This window comes from Heterodontus francisci, chromosome 8 (assembly GCF_036365525.1).
Source record: "Heterodontus francisci isolate sHetFra1 chromosome 8, sHetFra1.hap1, whole genome shotgun sequence".
NCBI lineage: Eukaryota > Metazoa > Chordata > Chondrichthyes > Heterodontiformes > Heterodontidae > Heterodontus > Heterodontus francisci.
Window position 1 is genome coordinate 39766249 of NC_090378.1, and position 23286 is coordinate 39789534.

General features: G+C 45.4%; 1 long non-coding RNA gene across 3 annotated transcripts; it reads left to right on the top strand.

Annotated features, from left to right (window-relative positions):
- The first annotated feature begins 2834 nt into the window (after nucleotides 1-2834).
- Nucleotides 2835-21733, top strand: LOC137372771 (uncharacterized). Of its 3 annotated transcripts, none has more exons than XR_010975494.1 (3): nucleotides 2835-3168; nucleotides 10432-12602; nucleotides 19404-21733. It is a non-coding gene; the product is annotated as an uncharacterized lncRNA (long non-coding RNA). The 3 variants fall into 3 exon arrangements; XR_010975496.1 differs by having other exon boundaries at nucleotides 10432-12597; XR_010975495.1 differs by having other exon boundaries at nucleotides 10432-10705; nucleotides 19404-21731.
- The last annotated feature ends 1553 nt before the right edge of the window (nucleotides 21734-23286 follow it).

Genomic DNA, 23286 nt, shown 5'->3' on the forward strand with positions numbered 1-23286 from the left:
GGTGGAGTCCTGAAACCCATGGGGAAAATCCTGCCCGAATCATCTAACCCATGTGTTACATTTTATCCAAGATATTTGACTGAGGTTCAGCATCACCAACCACTTATAGCAACCTTGCATCCACTATGTTAAGAAGTGTACCAATTTCTGCCCAATACGTATGTATACAATAGGGAGATTCAGCATTCCATGGGCGTTGCGCGCTGGTTTACTGCAATGTATCACCTGTTGTCACATGATCCTTCTTGCCTTCAATTGGCAGATTGTCAAACACAGACTGGGGCTATAAGCTGATGATATTTTATTCAAATAAAGCAAATAAATGACCAACACAGGATATGTTGCGGTAATTATAAGCTTTACTATCCTTCTCGGTAAAGGCATTCCTCTTCAAACCTTGAAAATTAATGTTCATTTCTTCTATGTGAACCACTGCCATAATAAAGAAACCAATCGATAAATGAACACTGGCAAAATTACAATTTTGTTACACCATGCAATGACTGACCTGGGAATAATTCATGCCCAGATTAGGAACCAAAAGCAGAAATTGTATTTTCTCTCAGCACCAGCATCGTTCAACTTAACAAGTGCAAAATTTCACCAATGATTATACGGGGAAATTTTGATGGGATAACTACAACAACGAAAACAACAATTTACATTTATATTGCAACGTTAAAGTAGTAACATTATATGGCATTGAGCCATATAAGGGGATATTGGCGCAGACGACCAAAAGCTGAGCAAAGAGATAGCCTTAAGGAGCATCTTACAGAAGGAAAGAAAGATAGAAAGACGGGAGGGAATTCCAGAGCTTAGGGTTTCAGCAGCAGAAGGCACAGCCACTATTGGTGGAGTGATCAAAATTGGTGATGGTCAAGAGGAAGAAGTTGTAGGAGTGCAGAAATCTCGGAGAGTTGAGGGCTGTAGGAGGTTATTGAGATAGGATGAGGACGCAGAGGTATTTGAAAACAAGGATGAGAATTTTAAATTCGAGTCTTTACTTAGCCGATCTTTCAGCATAGGGGTGATGGATGAATGGGACTTGGTGTGAATTAGGATACAGGCAACAGAGTTTTGGATGTGTTAATGGAGGATGGAAGATGGGAGGCTAGCCAGTCAAGTTTAGAGATAACGAAGGCATGGATGAGGGTTTCAGCAGTAGGTGAGCTAAGGCAGGGGTGAAGTTGGGCAATGTTATGGAGGTGTAGATAGGCAGTCTTAGTGATGGTACAGATTTGTGGTCAGAAGCTCATCCTGGGTTGTGAATAGTCTGGTTCAGCCTCAGACAGTTTCCAGGGAGAGGGATAGCATTGCTGGCCAAGGAAATGGCGGACACTGAAGATAATGACTTCGGCCCTGCTAATATTAAATCTCAGGAAATTCCTGCTCATCCCATACTGCACATTGGACATGCAGTCTGACAATTTAGAGACATTGGAGGAGTCAAGAGAGATGGTGGTGAGGTAGAGCTGAGTGTTGTCATAGTACGTGTGGAACCTGACATGTTTTGGATGATGTCACTGTAGATGAGAAATAGGAGAGGACCAAGGATTGATCCGGGGGGTGTCATCAGAGTTAATGGTGCGGGAAAAGGAAGAGAAGCCATTGAAGATGATACTCTGGGTCCGACTGGATAGATGAAAATAGAACCAGGTGACTGCAGTTCCACCTAGCTGAACAATGGTGGAGGATGGTATGGCCAACCATGTCAAAGGCCGCAGACAAGTCGAAAAGGACAAGGAGGGTTAATTTACCACAATCACAGTCACATAGGATGTCATTTGTGACTTTGATAAGAGCTGTTTCAGTACACTGGCAGGGGCAGAAACCTGATTGGAGGGATTCGAACATGAAGTTCTGGGAAAGATAGGCATGGGGTGGTAATTTGCCACAATGGAGGTGTCAGGAGTTTGTTTTATTTTAGCAGAAGGGTGATGACTGCAGATTTGAAGGGGAGGGAGACAGTACCTGTGTAAAGAGAACTTAACATCAGTTAACATGGGCTTCAGGGAGGGAAATCGGGTGATCAGCTGTTTAGTGGGACTAGGTTCGAGGGAGCAGGCGGTTTAACTTATGGATGAGGTCTGAGAGGGTTTTAAGGCAAGCATTAACCCATTTATTTATCTTTAAAATAAATGGGCAAATACCTTTCTTACAATAATGCTGTTGGGAATTTGGTTGAGGAAAAGGTTGAGAACTTTATTGTGCTCACATCAATAAATGACCCATTAATAAATATGAAGAGAAACAAAAAAATGCAGGCACTGTCACATCAATATTTATTATCTCAGCCAATCAGATTGCTTTTCACTTTTCCTATCAAAATTAACTAGGCCAGGCTCTGTGACTATAGACAGGGATTAAAATGGCTCTAAACAGGACAGATTTTAATGAGATCCAAGTTAGAAAACAAGCTGTGTGTCAAATGGCGGACTCAGTGTTAAACAATGTCAACAAACATCTGGCAGACAGTGCCATTGCCCCTGATAAAAGCATCACCCAACTGAGGTCTGCTGTGTCAGACACTGTCGACACTGATAGTCTTCAGCAACAGGCAAAGGAGGGCACTTGGATCAGTGGAGCTGAAGTCAAATGCAAGAAATACCACAAGATCAAGAGATGAGATACATAGCAGACCTGTCACCTATTTGTTCCCAATAGAATATTCAGCTTTTGCTGCTGCTACTCCCATCCATATATGGTTCCAGAGCTTTGTTCCTGCATGAAATAAAACTTATGACACAGGAATGAGTCAGTAGCGTGCATAGTGTGAAGATTCTGAATCATGGACTTTGATTCCCCAGTTGGTTTATTGCTGATCCCAGAGAGGCCTCAAGGGAGAAGGACTGAGCAGAGGCTGGTCACTTTCCAACAGGAGAAAATTAGGAGGATGTGGATGCCTGAATCCCACAAAGTGTTGACACTGTGGGGTACAACATTGTGAGCTCTTTGCAAGTGATTCCCACAGCAATCCTTTTTTCATTTACAAAATGTACACTTTCGGATGAAATGGAAGAGCAACATATGTCACATGAAATGATGCGTGCTCATGTTTCTGATTCTCTCAGCCTGAGAGGTGAAATTCTGAGCTAAGTGCTTTATTTCACTTCAGAGACTGAGGCTGACTGTGCTACAGAGAGAGACAGTCAGAAAGATAAGAGGGTAAATATGCTTTATTTTGTTTACACTGAACGTTAAACAGATCAAGACTTAGAATGTCAATGCAGTACTTTAGATTTTCTAAATTATTTTACAAAGCTGCAATTTTATTTTATAAGCTTTTTGAGACAAACTTCCACAGCAAAGTTATTACTGTGTGTTTATTTTTTTACTTCAGACAATGGCTAGCTCAGAGAAAGATAGAGAGATGGATAATTATAGCAAGTGTACTTTAATGTGATTATACTAAGAATGTGAAAACAATGATTACTTGGAATTATGCATCTGCGCCAGCTTTTTTATGACCTAGCTGCAGTGGATATGGGTAACATTAATTATTCACTTTCCAGAAATCAATCTATAAACAATTGTTTCACGGCTGCTGGACTGAGGGGTGGTAGATAGTACACTGCCATTTCCCCATTCCCACCGGAAAAAGGGACAGAAATTAGCCCTATTGTGTTGGATTGGTTTCATTCATTGAGCATAGCAGGAGGTTAAACAGGGAAGACTGCTGATAGTTTAGATTAGCTGCTTAATGAGCCAATCCACAACAGAGAGCTAGGGATGGATACTGGTTCCACTTTTAGCTTTCTCTCTGGGTAAACAGAATCCACTTGCAATCAATTTGAGATTAAAACAATCAAAGCAGCAGCAAACTCTCGCTTTCTAAGTGACCATCGGTCAGTTTAACAATACAGACTAGTAAAAGTAGCTCAATATTAAGGGCAATGTTTGCACAATTTATTTTTTTTAGTGTTATAACAAGTGATAGAAAATCAGTACACCATGCTGTCATAATGATATTCTGTGGAATCATGTACTTCAAGCAAGATAAACTAATCCATTGGTTTACAATTAACTTTGCCTCACAAGAGTGTTACTTATAAGCCTTTTGGAAAATAGGATAAACACATGGAAAGTACAAGCAAGAACACACACAACAAGGGATCTCACTCTTGCAATCTCTGGGTTATGATGTTGTATAAGTAGATGTTGAATAGTAAGATTGTACTGCTGATCATGGGGGACACAGGGCCTGCTAAAGGGAGTGAATGGTGATGATGAACCTGGGAGAAATCAAGTGCAGAAATTTATAATGAAGGCTTTGAAAAAATAAATCTGGTTTGTCAGTGAAGAATAAGGTAACAACAACATCTTGTGTTTATATAGCAGCTTTAATGTAATAAAATATCACAAGGTGCTTTACAGGGGAATTATAAAATAAAATTTGACACTGAGCCACACAAGGAGATATCAGGACAAATGACTAAAAAGTTGGTCAAAGAGGTAGATTTTAAGGAGTGTCTTAAAGGGGAAAGGTAAAGTGGAGAGGCGGAGAGATTTAGGGAGGATATTCCAGAGTTTAGAGCCCAGACAGCTGAAGGTGCGGCCACCAGTCATGGAGCGATTAAAATTGGGAATGCTCCAGAATTGGATGAGTGCAGATATCTCGGAGGGTTGTGGGCTGGAGAAGATTACACAGCTAGGGATGGATGAGGCCATGGAGGGATTTGGAACAAGGATGAAAATTTTAAAAACAAGGTATTGCTTAACTGGGTGCTTGTGTAACTCAGTGAATAAATGGATGGTGGGTGAGCAGGACTTTGTACGAGTTAGTACATGGGCAGCAGAGTTTTGAATGACGTCAAGTTTATGGAGGGTAGAATGTGGATAGCCAACCAGGAATGTGTTAGACTAGTCAAGTCTAGAGGTAACAAAGGCATGGATGAGGGTTTCAGCAGATGATGCGATGCAAAGTTGGGCAATGTTACAGAGGTGGAAATAGATGGCCTTAGTGATGCCACAGCTATGTTATTGGGACTTCACCTTGGGGTCAAGTATGACAGCACGTTGCAAACAGTCATCTTCAGCCTCAAACAGTTGCTAGGGAGAGGGATGGAGTCAGTGGTTGGGGAGTAAAGTTGTGGCATTAAGCACTAAAATTGGGACAAAGAGTGAGTCAGAAAGAGAAACTGAGTGGGAAGTCACCTAATATTGGGAGGACTTATTGGTAAGCATAATGGTAAGATACAGTTTACACTTAGAAGTAATTAAGTAGACATTATCCAAGTACGGCAAAAGCCTAACACAGATGTGACAAAATCATGACAGAGGAAGTAAGTGTGATACTTTTAATAATTATACATAAATTAAAATATCCACCCCGATAAACAAGAGGCTGTCAATCTGGTCTAAGTGCTGAGATCTGCCCACTGGTGACCTCCGGCACTGACTCTGCCAGAATAAGCAGGGTTGTGGGAATCACCTAATTTAAATTTTCTGGGTGGGTGCCTGCACTGCCAGGAGCACATCATGGGCATAGAGTTGACTGGAAATTCTGATGGATGATGCCAAATCTGAGGTGGAACTGGGCCATACCCCTGGAATGATATCTGCAACACCTGAACATCTCCCTGTATAAAGAGTTAGCAAAAAATGTAAACATTTTTGGTTTCTTTTGGGGGTCCGGGTTAAACCTCAGGCCTGGACACCCAGGTGTTTTCCTCTACTGCCGGATGGGAGGCTGGTAATGCTTGCTCTGACTTGGCATGCTAGCTTGCCACTCTTTTTTCTGTAAAAAAATGCATTACAAAAGAGTTCAAAACAGCACCAAGTCGACATTCCAAAAAGTGCAAAGGTAATCAGTTTTCTTCAATACAGGAGTGAGTTGCCTCACAACCCTTCTATTCTATTTTACATGCCATGTACATTTTACAGCAAACCCATATTTGGTGCATACAGCCCGAGGGGTTTTCCATGGCTCCAGCCCCTCAGTTCACTTTGGTGGGAGGACCTTACACAATGGTCTTTCTCCATTGAGCCTTTGCAGTGGCTGCCCCGAGCTTTATGCATCCCTCAGCTCGTAGTCCTGGACCTTGGAATGTGCCAGTCTGCAACACTTGGTCGTGGACAACTCTTAGCGCTGGAAGACCAGCAGGTTTCAGGCAGACCTGCGCCACATACAGCAACAATGTGAGAGCCTCGCACCTGATGACCAGGTTCTTACCCACAATGGAGAGAGATCACTGCTCCCACATGCTCAGTTTATGATGTACCCTGGCAACTCGCTCCTTCCAGGTTTTGGGACACGCCCCGGCCCTCCTGAACCATATCCCCAGCACCTTCAGGTAGTCTGACCTGACGGTGAAGGGAACAAAGGATCGGTCAGCCCAGTTCCCAAAGAACATGGCCTCACTCTTACCATGGTTAACTTTGGCTCCTGAGGCCAGTTCGAACAGGTCGCAGATGCTCATCAGTCTACGAACGGACAACAATCCGAGCAGAAGACGGCGACGTCGTCCATGTACAGGGAGGCTTTTACCTGAGTGCCTCTGCTGCCTGGGATTGTCACCCCTCTTATGTCCGCATCCTTCCTAATGGACTCAGCAAAAGGTTCGATACAGAAAACAAACAAGACAGGGGAGAGAGGACAGCCCTGTCTGACTCCAGATTGGATCGGGAAACTTTCTGATTCCCACCCATTGATTGAGACTGCGCTGCTGATGTTTGTGTAGAGCAGTTTGATCCAATTGCAGATTCCCTCCCCAAACCCCATTTTGGAGAACACATCCATCATGTAGGTGTGCGATATCCTGTCAAAAGCCTTCTCCTGGTCCAAGCTGATGAGGCAGGTGTCCACCCTCCTGTCCCGTACATAGGCAATCATATCCCTGAGTAGCGCGAGACTATCAGAGATCTTCCTGCTGGGTACAGTACAGGTCTGATCAGGGTGAATCACCAACTCCAAAGCAGACTTGACCCAACTGCCGATGACTTTGGACAGAATCTTGTCAACATTAAGCAGTGAGATGGGCCGCCAATTTCTGATTTCCACCCTCTCCACCTTCCGCTTGTAGATGAGGGCGATGATGCCTTTCCTCATAGATTCTGACATGCTCTCGGCCAGGAGCATACTCTCGTATACTTCCTGCAGTTCTGGGCTGACTCAGTCCCACAGAGCCGAATACAACTCAACTGGCAAGCCGTCGCTTCCGGGAGTTTTACTCGTCTCAAAGGACCTGACGGCGTTTGTCAGCTCATCCAGAGTTAGTGGTTTGTCCAGTCTCTCTCTCATGCTGTCATCTAAGACCTCTGTGTTAGATGGCAGGAAGGACCGGGAAGCCGTGCTGTCCGTGGGCTTCACGTCTTTTTCATGTCCCCTACAGCATAATCGGAAGGATGTGGAAGCTTTAGAGAGGGTGCAGAGGAGATTTACCAGGATGCTGCCTGGACTGGAGGGCATGTCTTACGAAGAAAGGTTGAGGGTGCTCGGGCTTTTCTCATTGGAACGAAGAAGGATGAGAGGTGACTTGATAGAGGGGTACAAGATGATGAGAGGCATAGATAGAGTGGATAGCCAGAGACTTTTTCCCAGGGCGGAAAGGGCTATCACCAGGGGGCATAATTTTAAGGTGATTGGAGGAAGGTTTCGGGGAGATGTCAGAGGTAGGTTCTTTACACAGAGTGGTGGGTGCGTGGAATGCACTGCCAGCAGTGGTAGTAGAAGCAGATACATTAGGGACATTTAAGCGACTCTTGGATAGGTACATGGATGATAGTAGAATGAAGGGTATGTAGGTAGTTTGATCTTAGAGTAGGTTAAAGGTTCGGCACAACATCGTGGGCCGAAGGGCCTGTACTGTGCTGTACTGTTCTATGTTCTAAAACCACCAATCATGAAGCTCAAGAAACTGAAAATTGAATGGATCGTCACCAAAAGACAAATCAATCAAAATGCTCAAAGTATTTTTAGAAAATCCTTTTAGCTCTCACCTTAGTTTCTGCAGTAAGCTACTGGAAATGTAACATAATAATAACAGTAACTTATATTTATATAATATAATGAAATATGCCAAGGTGCTCAGAGGAGTATTATAAAACAAAATTTGACACCAAGCCACATGAGGGGATATTAAATCAGATAACCAAAAGCTTGGTCAAAGAGGTAGGTTTTAAGGAGTGTCTTAAAGGAGGTAAGTGAGGAAGAAGGCAGAGAGGTGTAGAGAGGGAATTCCAGAGCTTAGGGCCTAGGCAACTGAAGGCACCAAAGATGGAACAATTAAAATTGTGGATGCTCAAGAGGCCAGAATTAGATGAGCACTGATATCTTGGAGGGTTGTGGGGCTGGAGGAGTAAGAAAATGATAATATTTACTGTATAGTAACACTTCTGCAAATGAAGTGCCTGTAACAATGTTTTCTATTGCAGACCTGTGCCTATGTGAAAAGCCTAAGGCTTGAGTTCTTGCAGGTTTCCATATCCATCCCTGTTAACTGAGGAGGCTCAAGCTGGCTGTCTACAGCTCATAAAATACAAGTGCATATACAATTTCTGGACTGGCCATTCACAGCTTAGAGCATACCGGAATTCACAGTTTGTAACCCTGCCTCCTCCTCCACCTTTGAATATCAATGGAAAATTACTAAAGCATAATAGTCGCCAAGGAAAATACATTTGGAACAATGAAAGTAACTATTTTTTCCATCTAAGACATCACAGAAAATATGAACTCAAACTTTTTCTGAGATGGTTACTATAGGTTACTGCATTAAGGGTTGTTTACAGCATGTTATATATGTGAAAATTAAACTTTAAATAATGTAACTACTAGGTGTCAGTAAATGCTCAGTGTCTGCACTCTTGCCTCTCAGTCAGAAAGTCATGAGTTCAATACTCACTCCAGAGACATGAGCACAAATGTAGCATGGTGCCTCGGACCGTATGAACAGATGCATGTGCCCCTGCACACCTGATTTTGGGTGTGATCAAATTTCTAGGCTGATGCATGGTCTCTACTGTAACTATTTTGTGGGCTTTGTGGCAATGGACATATAAATATTTAAATCACTGGCATGTACCTTTTAGCATTGATATTTCATGCATCAGTTACATCTTTCTCAAAAGCTAGGAGCAGAAAATGTGCTGATCTGTGGTTCTTCCAATGGAGCTGTTTGCTGATGCAGTGATGATTACATCCTTGACATTGTTTGAGTGAGAGGTGAGACTTTAAATGATTTGAATTCAAAGGAAAGGAAAAGAATGGTAAATCTAGAAATCTCTCCCCCCAAGAGATAGTTTTAATTTACTATTGATACCCAAGTGTAGGTATCTGTATGAATCGGCGACTCTCTGATTCATTAGTTTTGTTTGTCTCCTAATCAGTTAGTTATCCTTCTAAGTGATATTCATGTGCTGATGCCACGTGTAATCGGTCCATGTGTGTAGATCACTGAAACCTGAAAACCTTATATGGAGTCAGAATGCAGACTATTTCACTGAAAACAAATGGAATCTGATTATCTAAGCTGTAAGGGTGTTGTAACAAACACAAAAATGTGAGCCACAAACACAGAACAGCTTAGATAGTATCTGGAAAAACGAAAACAGTTAACATTTCAGGTATAACCCTTTGTCAGAACGGTATGTTATTATAGAGGAATAGCTTACAAGAAGGAACAAAGCTGTTATCTCTTCCAGTTCTGATAAAGAGTTGTACCTTTCTCTGCAGATGCTGCCTGACTGCTGTGTATTTCCAACATTTTAAAGTTTTTATTTTAGATTTCTAGTTTTTTTTATATAATTGCATTTTCTACCTTTTCTTTCTCTAAGGTCTCCAGCTCAGTACAGGTCAGAAATCAGTCAACTGTGGTTCAAAACAACTTTTATTTGCCATCAAAATGATTGTCATACTACTATTATTCAGTAGGCAGACTATTAGAAAAAAGCCTATTTTCCAGCAAACCGAAAGTCTCAGATGCTAATTATTCTGCCATAAGATTCCTTCTAAGCTTCCTACATATTTAACGGTTCAAAGTACAATGTTCTGAGCTAAATTTATACAAATGGTCATGCTTTTCAGAGAATCAATCTAGTAGGCCTTATTTGCAGTTACTGAATACACAGACGGTTCCTTGGTTTAGAGGGTGGGTTTTTCAAGAGTGAGAATTAAATACTCAAAACCGAAGAATCACCTAACTCGCAACTTTCCCTTTTCACTGAACACCTCTGTAGGATTTGTTACTTGGAGACCACACCTCCCCCCCAACCCCCCCCCCCACCAGCACCCCCTATATTCGAATAATGTTACTGGCATTCCAGCATTTCCTTACGACAGTGACTGCACTTCAAAAGTACATCATTAGCTGTAAAGCGCATTGAGATGTCCAGTGATCGTGAAAAGTGCTATATAAATTCAAGTCTTTCATTTTTTCTTTCTTCCAGTTAACCCTTCCTCTGCATTTTTGTTTTTGTGTTCTCTTTCAGATACACGGAATGAATGAAAGAGATTAAACCACCTCAATCGCTCAGAACATATTAATCATTAAACAGGAAAGTGACCAAATGAGATATGGGTGACCCACTGTCAGGATGTTCTACAACATGTTAGCAAAACTACGTATGACACATGACGCTATTGCTGTAGTTCCTTCATCAAAATATCATCTTTTCATTCTTGGGGATTGACAGAGCTGGAAAAAAGCATATAGAATGCTATTGTGTTGCTTATGCACGAGCCAATAGAGCCAAAATTAAACAAGTAAGCAAACTGAATTACTGCATGGGTAATAAAGCAAAGGAATTTTACAACATGGAAGTAAAAAGCTTGACACAGTGTTGTGAAAATTCAATGGACATTTTATTATCATGAAACAGTGATTCATAGGTAGTAAGATTCTTCAAAGTACAGAGGTCAGAATTTTATCGGGCCACGAAGTGCAAGGTCAGAGGCGGGGGCCATAACCTGGGAGCGGACTGCATATGGCCAGAAGTCAGATGTTGTGACGTCCCTTCTGGATTTTACCAGCGGTGGGGACCATGGAGAGTGGACTTCTGACATCGAGGCGGCAGGACACCAATTGAAGTATTTGAAAAGCTAATTAACTGAAATTTTCACAGATTCACACAGGACAGAAGGAGGCCATTCAGCCCATCGAGTCTGTGCTTCTCCCTTGAACAACAATCCAGCTAGTCCCACCACCCACTCCCTTCTCACATCCCTGCAACTTCTTCCACCTCAAGCATTGATCCAACTCCCCTTATCAGTGGCGGACGGGGACCGTGGGGATTTGAAGTCCCTGCTGCTGAAACAAGGTGGCAGCGAAGCAGGGCATGGCAAGGAAGTGGGGGATAAAGGCTGGCTGTCCAACGAAGCCATCAGGAGAGCCAACATGCAGTGGCAGGAAGGGTGATGCGCTGGCAGACATGGTAGAAGCAGGGAGAAGGTGCCAGGAATGTGGGGCTGTGTGGCCAGAGTCACAAAGGGGCAGTGGCACTTGCCCTGAGGAGAGGACTCAGGGACAGGTTTGAGGGAGGGGGCATCCTGGTAGAAAGCCTAGGATTCAGGGAAAGGCTGCCTGCCATGGGCCTCATTCATCCAGACCTCGTGGTCCCCGTTGAGGAGGAGGGGGCAGCTCAGATGAAGGGATGTTCAGGCACTGGCAGGGGCACATCTCCAACCTCACAACCATCATGAGAGCCGGCCTTGGGGTGGACATGGCACAAAAGGGTGCAGAGGGGCATGCCAACAGCCTTCTGCACACAGAAGAGACGATCCCCAGGAGAGAGTCTATCACCCGAGGCTGAACTTTCTCCAAATGTCCGAGTGGCAACGTCAGTGAAGACTGCAGCTCTCCAAAGAGGCCATCACTGATCTCTGTGCCACACTGTAGGACGAGCTGAGACCCATTGGGTTTGGTGGATACCCAATGCCAGTGGCCATGAAGATCACCGTGGTTCTCAATTTCAACACCTGTGGATCTTTTCAGGATCCACTGGGTGCATGTGAAAGATCTCCCAGTCTGCAGCCTATCGATGCATCAAGAAAGTAGCCAATGCCACGTTCAAGTGGGCCAGCAAGTATGTGTGATACCACACTGATTCAGAATGTCAGGTGGAGAGATGCATTGGGTTTGGGGCCACTGCTAGATTTCTCAGGTGTAAGGTGACATCAACTGCACATATGTGGCCATCAAGGTTCCCCCAGACTAATCAGCGACATTCATTAACAGGAAGGACTTCCACTCACTCAATGCTCAACTGGTCTGCATTCACCGAAAGCGGATCCTTCAGGAGTTTGCAAAGTTCTTGGGAAGTGGCCACGATGCATACGTTCTCCGGCAGTCCCAGGTCCCACAGTTTTTCTGGCCCCTGCTCGCCTTCACCTTGGAGACAAGGGCTACCCACTAATGACATGGCTACTCACACCTGTGAGGAACCCATGCACAGATGCAGAGGAGAGATACAACACCCCCCACGGATCAACTAAAATGACCATTGGCCTTCTGAGGATGCGATTCAGGTGCCTTGTTCAATCTGGTGAAGAACTTCGGTATGCCCCCACGAGGGTTTTGTGCATCCTGATGGTCTGCTGAGGTTGTGGAGGAGCCAGCTGTCCGGGCGATACAAGATGAGGAACCCCATGGACCACAGGCAAGGTGCAATGAGATACACGCAAGGGGGGCTCAGGATTTTTTTAAATTCATTTATGGGATGTAGGCGTCACTGGCCAGGCCAGCATTTATTGCCCATCCCTAACTGCCCTTGAGAAGGTGGTGGTGAGCTGCCTTCTTGAACCGCTGCAGTCCATTTGGGATAGGTATACCCACAGTGCTGTTAGGAATGGAGTTCCAGGATTTTGACCCAGCGACAGTGAAGGAACGGCGATATAGTTCCAAGGCAGGATGGTGTGTGACTTGGAGGGGAACTTGCAGGTGGTGGTTTTCCCATGTATTTGCTGCCTTTGTCCTTCTAGTTGGTAGAGGTCGCGGGTTTGGAAGGTGCTGTCTAAGGAGCCTTGGTGCATTGCTGATGTGCATCTTGTAGATGGTACACACTGCTGCCACTGTGCGTCGGTGGTGGAGGGAATGAATGTTTGTAGATGGGGTACCAATCAAGCGGGATGCTTTGTCCTGGATGGTGTCGAGCTTCTTGAGTGTTGTTGGAGGTTCACCCATCCAGGCAAATGGAGCGTATTCCATCACACTCCTGACTTGTGCCTTGTAGATGGTGGACAGGCTTTGGGGAGTCAGGAGGTGAGTTACTCGCCTCAGGACTCCTAGCCTCTGACCTGCTCTTGTAGCCACGGTATTTATATGGCTACTCCAGTTCAGTTTCTGGTCAATGGTAGCCCCTAGGATGTTAATAGTGGGGGATTCAGCAATGGTAATGCTGTTGAATGTCAAGGGGAGATGGTTAGATTCTCTCTTGCTGGAGCTGGTAATTGCCTGGCACTTGTGTGGTGTGAATGTTACTTGCCACTTATCAGCCCAAGCCTGGATATTGTCCAGGTCTTGCTGCATTTCTACATGGACTGCTTCAGTATCTGAGGAGTTACGAATGGTGCTGAACATTGTGCAATCATCAGCGAACATCCCCACTTCTGACCTTATGACTGAAGGAAGGTCATTGATGAAGCAGCTGAAGATGGTTAGGCCCAGGACACTACCCTGAGGAACTCCTGATGTCCTGAAGCTCAGATGATTGACCTCCAACAACCACAACCATCTTCCTTTACGCTAGGTATGACTCCAGCCAGCGGAGGGTTTTCCCCCTGATTCCCATTGACCTCAGTTTTGCTATGGCTCCTTGATGCCATACTCGGTCAAATGTTGCCTTGATGTCAAGGGCAGTCACATTCACCTCACCTCTTGAGTTCAGCTCTTTTGTCCATGTTTGAACCAAGGCTGTAATGAGGTCAGGAGCTGAGTGGCCCTGGCGGAACCCAAACTGAGCGTCACTGAGCAGGTTATTGCTAAGCAAGTGCCGCTTGATGGCACTGTTGATGACACCTTCCTCCACTTTACTGATGATTGAGAGTAGGCTGATGGGGCGGTAATTGGCCGGGTTGGACTTGTCCTGCTTTTTGTGTACAGGACATACCTGGGCAATTTTCCACATTGCAGGGGAGAATCCAGTGTTGTAGCTGTACTGGAACTGCTTGGCTAGGGGCGCGGCAAGTTCTGGAGCACAGGTCTTCAGTACTATTGCCGGAATATTGTAAGGGCCCATAGCTTTTGCAGTATCCAGTGCCTTCAGTCCTTTCTTGATATCACGCGGAGTTAGTCGAATTGGCTGAAGTCTGGCATCTGTGATGCTGGGGACTTCGAGAGGAGGCCGAGATGGATCATCAACTCGGCACTTCTGGCTGAAGATTGTTGGCAAATGTTTCAGCCTTATCTTTCGCACTGATGTGCTGGGCTCCCCCATCATTGAGGATGGGGATATTTGTGGAGCCACCTCCTCCAGTTAGTTGTTTAATTGTCCACCTCCATTCACGGATGTGGCAGGACTGCAGAGCTTAGATCTGATCCGTTGGTTATGGGATCGCTTAGCTCTGTCTATTGCATGCTGCTTACGCAGTTTGGCACGCAGATAGTCCTGTGTTGTAGCTTCACCAGGTTGACACCTCATTTTGAGGTATGCCTGGTGCTGCTCCTGGCATGCCCTCCTGCACTCTTCATTGAACCAGGGTTGGTCTCCTGGCTTGATGGTAATGGTAGAGTGGAGGATATGCCGGGCCATGAGGTTACAGATTGTGGTTGAGTACAATTCTGCTGCTGCTGATGGCCCACAGCGCCTCATGGATGCCCAGTTTTGCACTGCTAGATTGTGTTCGAAATCTATCCCATTTAGCACGGTGATAATGTCACACAACACAATGGACGGTATCCTGAATGTGAAGGCGGGACTTCGTCTCCACAAGGACTGTGCGCTGGTCACTCCTATCAATACTGTCATGGACAGAAGCATCTGCAGCAGGCAGATTGGTGAGGACGAGGTCAAGTATGTTTTTCCCTCGTGTTGGTTCCCCCACCACCTGCCGCAGACCCAGTCTAGCAGCTATGTCCTTTAGGACTCGGCCAGCTCGGTCAGTAGTGGCGCTACCGAGCCACTCTTGATGGACATTGAAGTCCCCCACCCAGAGTACATATTGTGCCCTCGCCACCCTCAGTGCTTCCTTCAAGTGGTGTTCAACATGGTGGAGTACTGAGTCATCAGCTGAGGGAGGGAGGGTGGTAGGTGGTAATCAGTAGGAGGTTACCTTGCCCATGTTTGACCTGATGCCATGAGACTTCATGGGGTCCGGAGTCGATGTTGAGGACTCCCAGGGCAACTCCCTCCCTACTGTATATCACTGTGCCACCACCTCTGGTGGGTCTGTCCTGCCAGTGGGACAGGACATACCCGGGGATGATGATGGCAGTGTCTGGGACATTGTCTGTAAGGTATGATTCCGTGAGTATGACTATGTCAGGCTGTTGCTTGACTAGTCTGTGGGACAGCTCTCCCAACTTTGGCACAAGCCCCCAGAAGTTAGTAAGGAGGACTTTGCAGGGTCGACAGGGCTGGGTTTGCCGTTGTCGTTTCTGGTGCCTAGGTCGATGCCGGGTGGTCCATCCGGTTTCATTCCTTTTTATTGACCTCGTAGCGGTTCAGTACAACTGAGTGGCTTGCTTGGCCATTTCAGAGGGCATGCAAGAGTTAACCACATTGCTGTGGGTCTGGAGTCACATGTCGGCCAGACCAGGTAAGGACAGCAGATTTCCTTCCCTAAAGGACATTAGTGAACCAGATGGGTTTTTACAACAGTCGACAATGGTTTTATGGCCATCATTAGACTAGCTTTTAATTCCAGATTTATTAATTAAATTCAAATTCCACCTTCTGCTGTGGTGGGATTCAAACCCACGTCTCCAGATCAATCCCCTGGGTCTCTGGGTTACTAGTCCAGTGATAATACCACTACGCGACCGCCTACCCATATGAGGATACCCTCATACATAGCCATTTCCTGTCACCCTTCTGCCCTTTCAGAAAGATTCCAATATAGCCTTACCTGTAATCAGCCCATCTCTCAATGGAGGAAGCCAACCGTGTACCCATCTGAGACATGGCAGCACTCATGGCCTGGACAGACTCCTCCATCGTCGGCACATGTCTGCTTATAGCCTCTGGAAGCTCCACCAGATGTTCCCTCACCTCTCGCTGCAGCTGCAGCAGTTGCCATGTTGCCGATGACTCCACAGACATGTCATCAGCCTGTGGCTCAGCATGGGCCTGGCCTCCCACAGCCTCAGCTGCCAGCGGCCTTGGTTGCCATAGCCTCCATCAGCTGCTTGAGTGCGTCTGTGGAGTGCTCACCAGCTTGTGACCCTGAGTCTAATCGCGAACACATACCCACCAACATGAGAGTATCTGCACTGGAGGAGGGTATGGGCGAATGATGTGACACTGTACTCTTTAAGGATCCCTCCTTCTCCTCAGAGGTGGCCGGCTGGTCGCTCAACGTCTTCTGCCCTCAGCTTGACCCTGACCTGCATGAGAGAGCATAATCATGTAAGGGTTAAGGACTTCCCATTTCCTCCTTCCAGCCATGCTTGCTTTGGAGCTCCATGTGTCCAACATTGGTCATACGGGCACTATGCCTTGTCTGTGCCAGATGCACCCTTGTGTACCCACACCCGTTGACTCACCCTCTTGGGCACCCCCTGTCTTGCCATCAGTGATTGCGCAGCCATCCTGGTGGCCTGCCAACTCCAAGGCCTCCTCCTCCATGGGGGTGAGGATATGAAGTATGAATGTACAACACCCCTCTGCCAGTCTTGGCCCTCTCTTTAATGTTGTGTGCTGCCTTTTCCCGGAAGCACAAAAAGGAAGACTGTTATGTCGCTCACGGAGACAAGCACAATGCCCTGCGGCCCGATGGGGGCACACAGATGCCACCAGATGGCCACTCTTGAGCGACCTTGTGAGGATCAGCATAGACAGATGGGCTCTTCTCACTGAGATGCAGCCATGCCTCTGACAGGATATGCTGCTGCCTCACCCCTTTTCCCCTAACTGGGTGGTCACTCCCTCAGCACCAAGCCAATTCTCTCATGCTACCATATACAATCCCCAAAGGGAAAAGAGGTATGGAGTACCTTGACAGACTGAATAAGGCCATTGATGCACTTTCAATACTGGATCCAGGTTCTAGGGGTGACCCCATGGCTGCTGACCCCCTCTGCAATCTCCATCAAAGCTTGCTTGGTCAGGCGTGGCCCTGTCCTCCTCCCGTCCCTGGGGGAAGAGGGCCTCCTGCCTTGCTCTTGCAGCCCGGAGGAGAAGCTGCAGGGAGGCATCGCTGAACCGTGGAGCCACCCGGGGTGTCCCTTCCACCATTGATTGTGTTGCCTTCTGGTGAGCTCCTTGGTTGCTTTTGAGTTTTCAGTGAGGGGTGCAGCAGGACGTCTTAAGGCAGCAGTAGCAGCAAAAGTCAGGATAAAAGGAACAGGAGAACTCAAGGCAGCAGGAACAGGTAAGTTTTTGTTGACTTGTCGGGGTGATTGGTGAGGCCCCGGCGAGAAAAGGATGACTGATTGGGGGTACGGGGTTGGCGTGTTGGGTGTTGGGGGTGGTTGGGGTATCAGGGTCGACCCTGCATCGGGCACAGGGCACCCGATTATGAGAGCCCCCCACCAGGACATCAAAGAAGGCAGCTTTTCTCGGGCCTGGCTGTCCGACCAGCCACGGGTAAAATCCCCGTGGGTGGTGGGTGGAGGCCCTTAAGTTGTCGTTTAGTGGCAACTTAAGGGCCTTGATTGGCCTGGGGTGGGTGGGCCGTTTTTCACTGCCACCGACCTGCGTAAAGTGGCGGCAGAGGCAGGACCGGGTCAGGCATGGGCCGCCCGAGCCTCCTGCTCCATTTTACGCCCCCCGCCACCTTCCCACTCTTTTGGGGGGGTGGGGAGAGCGTCAAATTCCAGCCATTATTTTTGAATTCAAGTATTCTAAACATCAAACATATATACATCAGTTTGTTTCTTAGTGTTCAACTTGTCTGTTTTCTCTAATTACAGAAATAGTCTTTGAGATAGGAAGGTCTCATAGGTCTGTGATTAGATTTAAGAATTTGGGGTTGTGGATCTGTTTGATCAGCTTGATGAGGCGGATTATTAACATCACTCATAGGAAAAGGAAATGTATCCTCACAACCACTATCATCAAAATATCCTGGTCTGCTCCCTATCAAATGTCTTGCATTCCACCTGGAGTTGTCATCCAACAGATAAGCATTGGTACTGAGCAAACGTTTAATCTGCTTTGGACCTGATACTGATGAAGCATGTTTGTGGACGTGATTTGGTCATTTGATTCGAACCCAATCTCCAACTTTAAATTGTGGTTCCCTTGCGCCTGCACGTCTGTCAAAGTATGCTTTTGCTTTACCTGGTCGCTTTGCGATTTCATCTGCTTTGACTCTGACATTCTCGTTAACTGGTAGTGATGGCTTAAGAATGGTCAGTGGCATGCGAAAGTTATGACCTATCATAAGTTCAGCTGGTGTCTTTCCAGTTAGAGAGCGTGTAGGCTTTACTCCAGCTGCTGTCACTCTGTAACCTAGAAAGTCAATCTCGGGTGCCGCAAATGTACATGAATCCTAGTTTAGCGTCAAATTGTCTTTTGCAAGTCGAATGAGCACTGCTGATAGTCGTTGATCATGTTCAGCTTTGTCCCTTCTGTGGATAATGACATCATCAAGTAGGTTGAGCGTCCCCTCAATATCCGACAAGGGGTGGCACAGTGGCTAGCACTGCAGCGTCACAGCTCCAGCAACCCGGGTTTGGTTCTGGGTACTGCCTGTGACCACGTGGGTTTCCTTCGGGTGCTCCGGTTTCCTCCCACATGCTAAAAACTTGCGGGTTGATAGGTAATAGGTTGATAGGCCATTGTAAAAAAAAATTGCCCCTAGTGTAGGTAGGTGGAAGGAGAACTGAGGGAAGGTGGGATGTGAGACAGAAAATGGGATTAATGTAGGATTAGTATAAATGGATGATTGATGGTCAGCGTGGACTCGTTGGGCCGAAGGGCCTGTTTTGGTGCAGTATCACACTATGACTGAAGGAAACAATCTTCTGGAATGCGCTAGGTGCTGAACTTAGTCCATAGGGCATTCTGCAGTACTGAATCACACCTTCGTGAGTAACAAAAGCTGTAAGATATTGGCTTTGTTCTGCTAGAGCTATCATCTAAAGATAACCTCATCGCACATCAGGCTTTGTGAAGACTGTGGAGTCATGAAATGATGTTGACAGTTCTTGAATTGTAGATGGATATTTGTCTAGTATGATAGTTTTGTTGACTGTCTTTAGGTCAATGCATAGTCTAAGTTTGCCATTTTTTCATCGTGCAATGACTAGATTTGATATCCTCGGCAATGAATTGATTAACTCAATTATACCGTCTGCTTCTAGTTGTTTCAGCTCCTGTGACACTTCAGCACAGATTGCAAACAGCAACCGTCTCAAATTTTGTGAAACTGGTCGAATTGATGTCTCAACGTGAGAAGCATGACAGTACGCCTTGATCTTCCCAAATCCAGTAAATAAGGAAGGATACTGGCGTGTATAATCTGCATGATCAATCCCATTAATGTGTGCTCCGGTGGGGTCTTCAAGTTTGAATCCAAGCCCATCGAAAAGGTTTACCCCCCAAAGGGCTTCGGCCTTTAGCTGCATAGCAAATGAGCCTGTCTCGGGTGACATTTTTGTAGCATACTGGAACTGTGATCATCCCGAAACTGGAATGATAGTGTCATCATAAGCTTGAAGAGTGTCTGTTGCAGGAGTGAGAGAGAATTGTGAAAAATACCGATGGTAGAGTTTGGCACTCAAAATAGATACTTTCGCGCCAACATCGATAAGAAGTGGCACTGAGATGCCTGCGATCTTGACCGAGCACTCCTTAAGATGACCTGCAGCTTTACTTTTTGTGATGGTATATAATATATACATGTTGTATCTCAGTCTCAGGAAGAGACTCCCCCATATGTTGAACCGATGAAGTCTTTTTCTTCAACGGCTTTCACATCTTTGCCAAATGGTTCCACTTTAAACATGAGTTACGCTTTATTCCTCAAGCTAGACAATGTGACTCAATGAGCATTTCCACAATTTGGGCACAGTTTTGAACGTAACTGACCAGTGATGGAGCACATTTTGATGAGGTTGCTGAGGTCTTCTTGTCCTTAACCCTTGCACTGAAGCTGGTTGGGCAAGCGGTGTCTGCGACCCTAACAGTGCATGTTTGTGTAACCTCTTTGAATCTAAAATGGCAGATTCAATCTGGACTGTCAAGGTTATGGCTTTTTCGAGGTTAAATCATCATCCTCCATGAGGAGACATTCTCTAATTTGTGGAATTGAAGTCTTTTCAATTAATTGGTCATGAATTAGTTCATTGGTTAGCGTGCCAAATTTACATGTAGCCGCCAATTGCTGCAATTCTGTCACGTATTGTTTAGTGGGCTCACCATGTCCCTGGGATCTCTGGCAGAATGCGTATCGCTCTCTCATCACACTTTTCTTTGGCTTGAAGTATTTTTCGAGAGCACTTACCGCCATATCAAATGTAGACGTAGCTTCTGTGAGCTGCTCGAATATCGCTGACCCTCTGCTCCGAGACAATGTATGAGTATCGCTTTCCTACGGTTCGTTGCTATATCTAGGCTGTCCATCCCTGTATCGAGCAAGTAAGTCTTAAACCCCGAAATCCATCACTCCCAGCACAAAGGAGGATTTCCCAGCATTGAAAGAAATGGTTCTGGAGCTAATAACATTACATTTTGCTGAATCATCCTCATTACCACATTATTATTATGTTTACACCAGGTTGCTGGATATTATGTATATATGATTTATCTCAGAGTAATGCAGATATCAAACTTGTACTAAATCACCAACTGGTTTATTCACAGAGCTTAAAAATATCTCACCACTTACAAGATCTCAGTACAATGTCTTATCAGAACAGTCTCTGTTTTTCATGTAGAACATTTTAGTCCTGCTCTTTTAATTTCAGTTCCAAACTCTTAAGCTCCACCCTTAGGCTTAAGCAATCAAGCACAGTGAACACAGGTTAGTGGACAGACTATACAAACGCAGATCAATCAAACACTACACCCTGTCACAGCTGCCCAAGAAGAAAGAGAGTGAGCAATGCCACACAACTGATGAAGAGGTCCTGTCACTTAATCTGACAGCTACAGCCATCAGTTCAGACATGGCACTGCACATACTTTGGAGGTAAGTATATAGTTGGGATCAGTGCGTGGTGAGTCATCAAGGCATGAGTGGGCTACAGCCAAGCCAGGGGGAAAGGATGATTTGTTTGCCAGCTCACTGGAGGGTCAGGTCACAGACAGTTTCTGCTACAGGGGACTCAGATGATTACCTCAATGGGGAGGCATACAGGAGAGCACTGATGGGCATGTACACCGAGATGCTGGGTGCAATGACTGACCTGGCAGACAGCCTCCTGTTGCAGTCAAGGAGCATGAAGAAGTCTTGCCCTCTCTGCAGACTCTGCTCCATCTGCCTGTTGTTCTGCAAACCCAGAGGCACTGCCACTGCTGCCACCATACCTGTTCCAGCTTTTGTGTGTACAGGTCACCTACTCCTCTTCCCTCCCTGTGAGGGTACAGTAACACTCTATGGCAAATGCAGGAACTCAGCACAACATCTCCAAAAACACTCCAGGGTACATCCAGACACTTTGCAACACCACAAGTTCTTGTAAATTACCTTAACTGCAATTTGGGTGCCTGTCCATTTAAGAAACCCTAGTGCAGGGCCCATCTTGCAGCTTAACATTTGTTGGTTAATGAGTGATTGACGAATTAGTTGCTTGGATGTATGTGGTCCAAATTTGGTATCCTGGTGTCACATCAGCCAGTTGGCACTCACTCATAGCCTTCCGGCGCACACTGGGGACCACACAGGCCATACAGGGAGCAGCTGGCAGTGCATGGAGTCCCAGCAAAGTGGCACTATGCCTCCGCAACGCTGCTTCCAGTGGTACTATGGCAATGAATTTCATGCTCGTTACGTTTTGAAATTTCAAGTGGTGAACTGCAGCATGAAAGAAGCTGAGATTGGTCAGAAAGAAATGTAAAGGTAGACCAGGTTACTTATACTTCACCTATAAACAGAGTCAAGAATGTTACAGTGTTGTGACAGATGGTTGATTGCATGCCAGGTAACTGTAAAATGAAGTTAAATCTAAAAGTACCATCAGTAGTCCATGCATTTAGCAGTGCACTCCTCGAATGGTTAAGAAGGAACTGAAGCATCTAGAAAAATTAGGAAGGATAAAAAAGGTTTAATAACTAACAGCATTGGGTGAGTTCCATGGTCATGGTTGGTTAAAAAAAACTTTGATCAGCTTGGTACATGCATCAATCCCAGTGGTTTAAGCAAATCAATTATAAGGGACTACTGCCTAAAGACAACCACTGAAGAGAGTACACATAAACCTGACAGGCGAGTCTTTTACATACTTCATGAAAAGTCAAGATATTTCCAAGTAGCTTTGATGAGGAAAGCAGTTGACATTGTATCAGTCCAGGAACTATTTCAGTGAAGAGTCTATGAAAACCTGGTGGTGTTGAGGTCATATTTAATGTCATTTAGTGTTCAGAGCTATACAAAGGTGCAGGACAATAATCTCAGCATTTGGGCACATGCTTTTACGGCTAAGAGTCTTGAAGCAGTTTCTAAAACGGTTGAAGTTGCTAGAAATATGAAGCCCCAAAAGGAAAACTTGAGGTGATCATGGGTAATGATGAGCTACCTTTGAAATTTGAAATAGCAAATTTATATGTTTCAACATATGATTTAGAGTCTGTTTACTGTACCATAATTAGCATTTAATATATTTACAGTAGTATATTTTGCTGCTGTATCTGTAGTTTATAACAGATATAATGCTCAACAAGTCACGTGCTTAATGCAAAGAGTGCCAAGTCAGAACACCTGGAAAAGTGAAGAGCAACTGGATTTAGAATATATCAGTGTATTCAACCTCTAGCAAAGGAATGAACCCATCTGTATGAATCTTTCTCAGCAATCGAGTATTTTTATCTGTCTCTTGATTATTTTGTTTTATCTGCCACTTGATCAATTAGTTACCCTAGTAAATAAGGTTCTGCACTTCCCATGTTGATGCCATGCACAATCAGTATGTGCATAGAGATCACTGAAACCTGAATACCTTACAGAAAGTATATTATAACTACTCCTTTCACTTCTCTTCTTGAATTGTTAAAGGTTATGGGAACTGAGCAGGAAAGTGAGTTTAG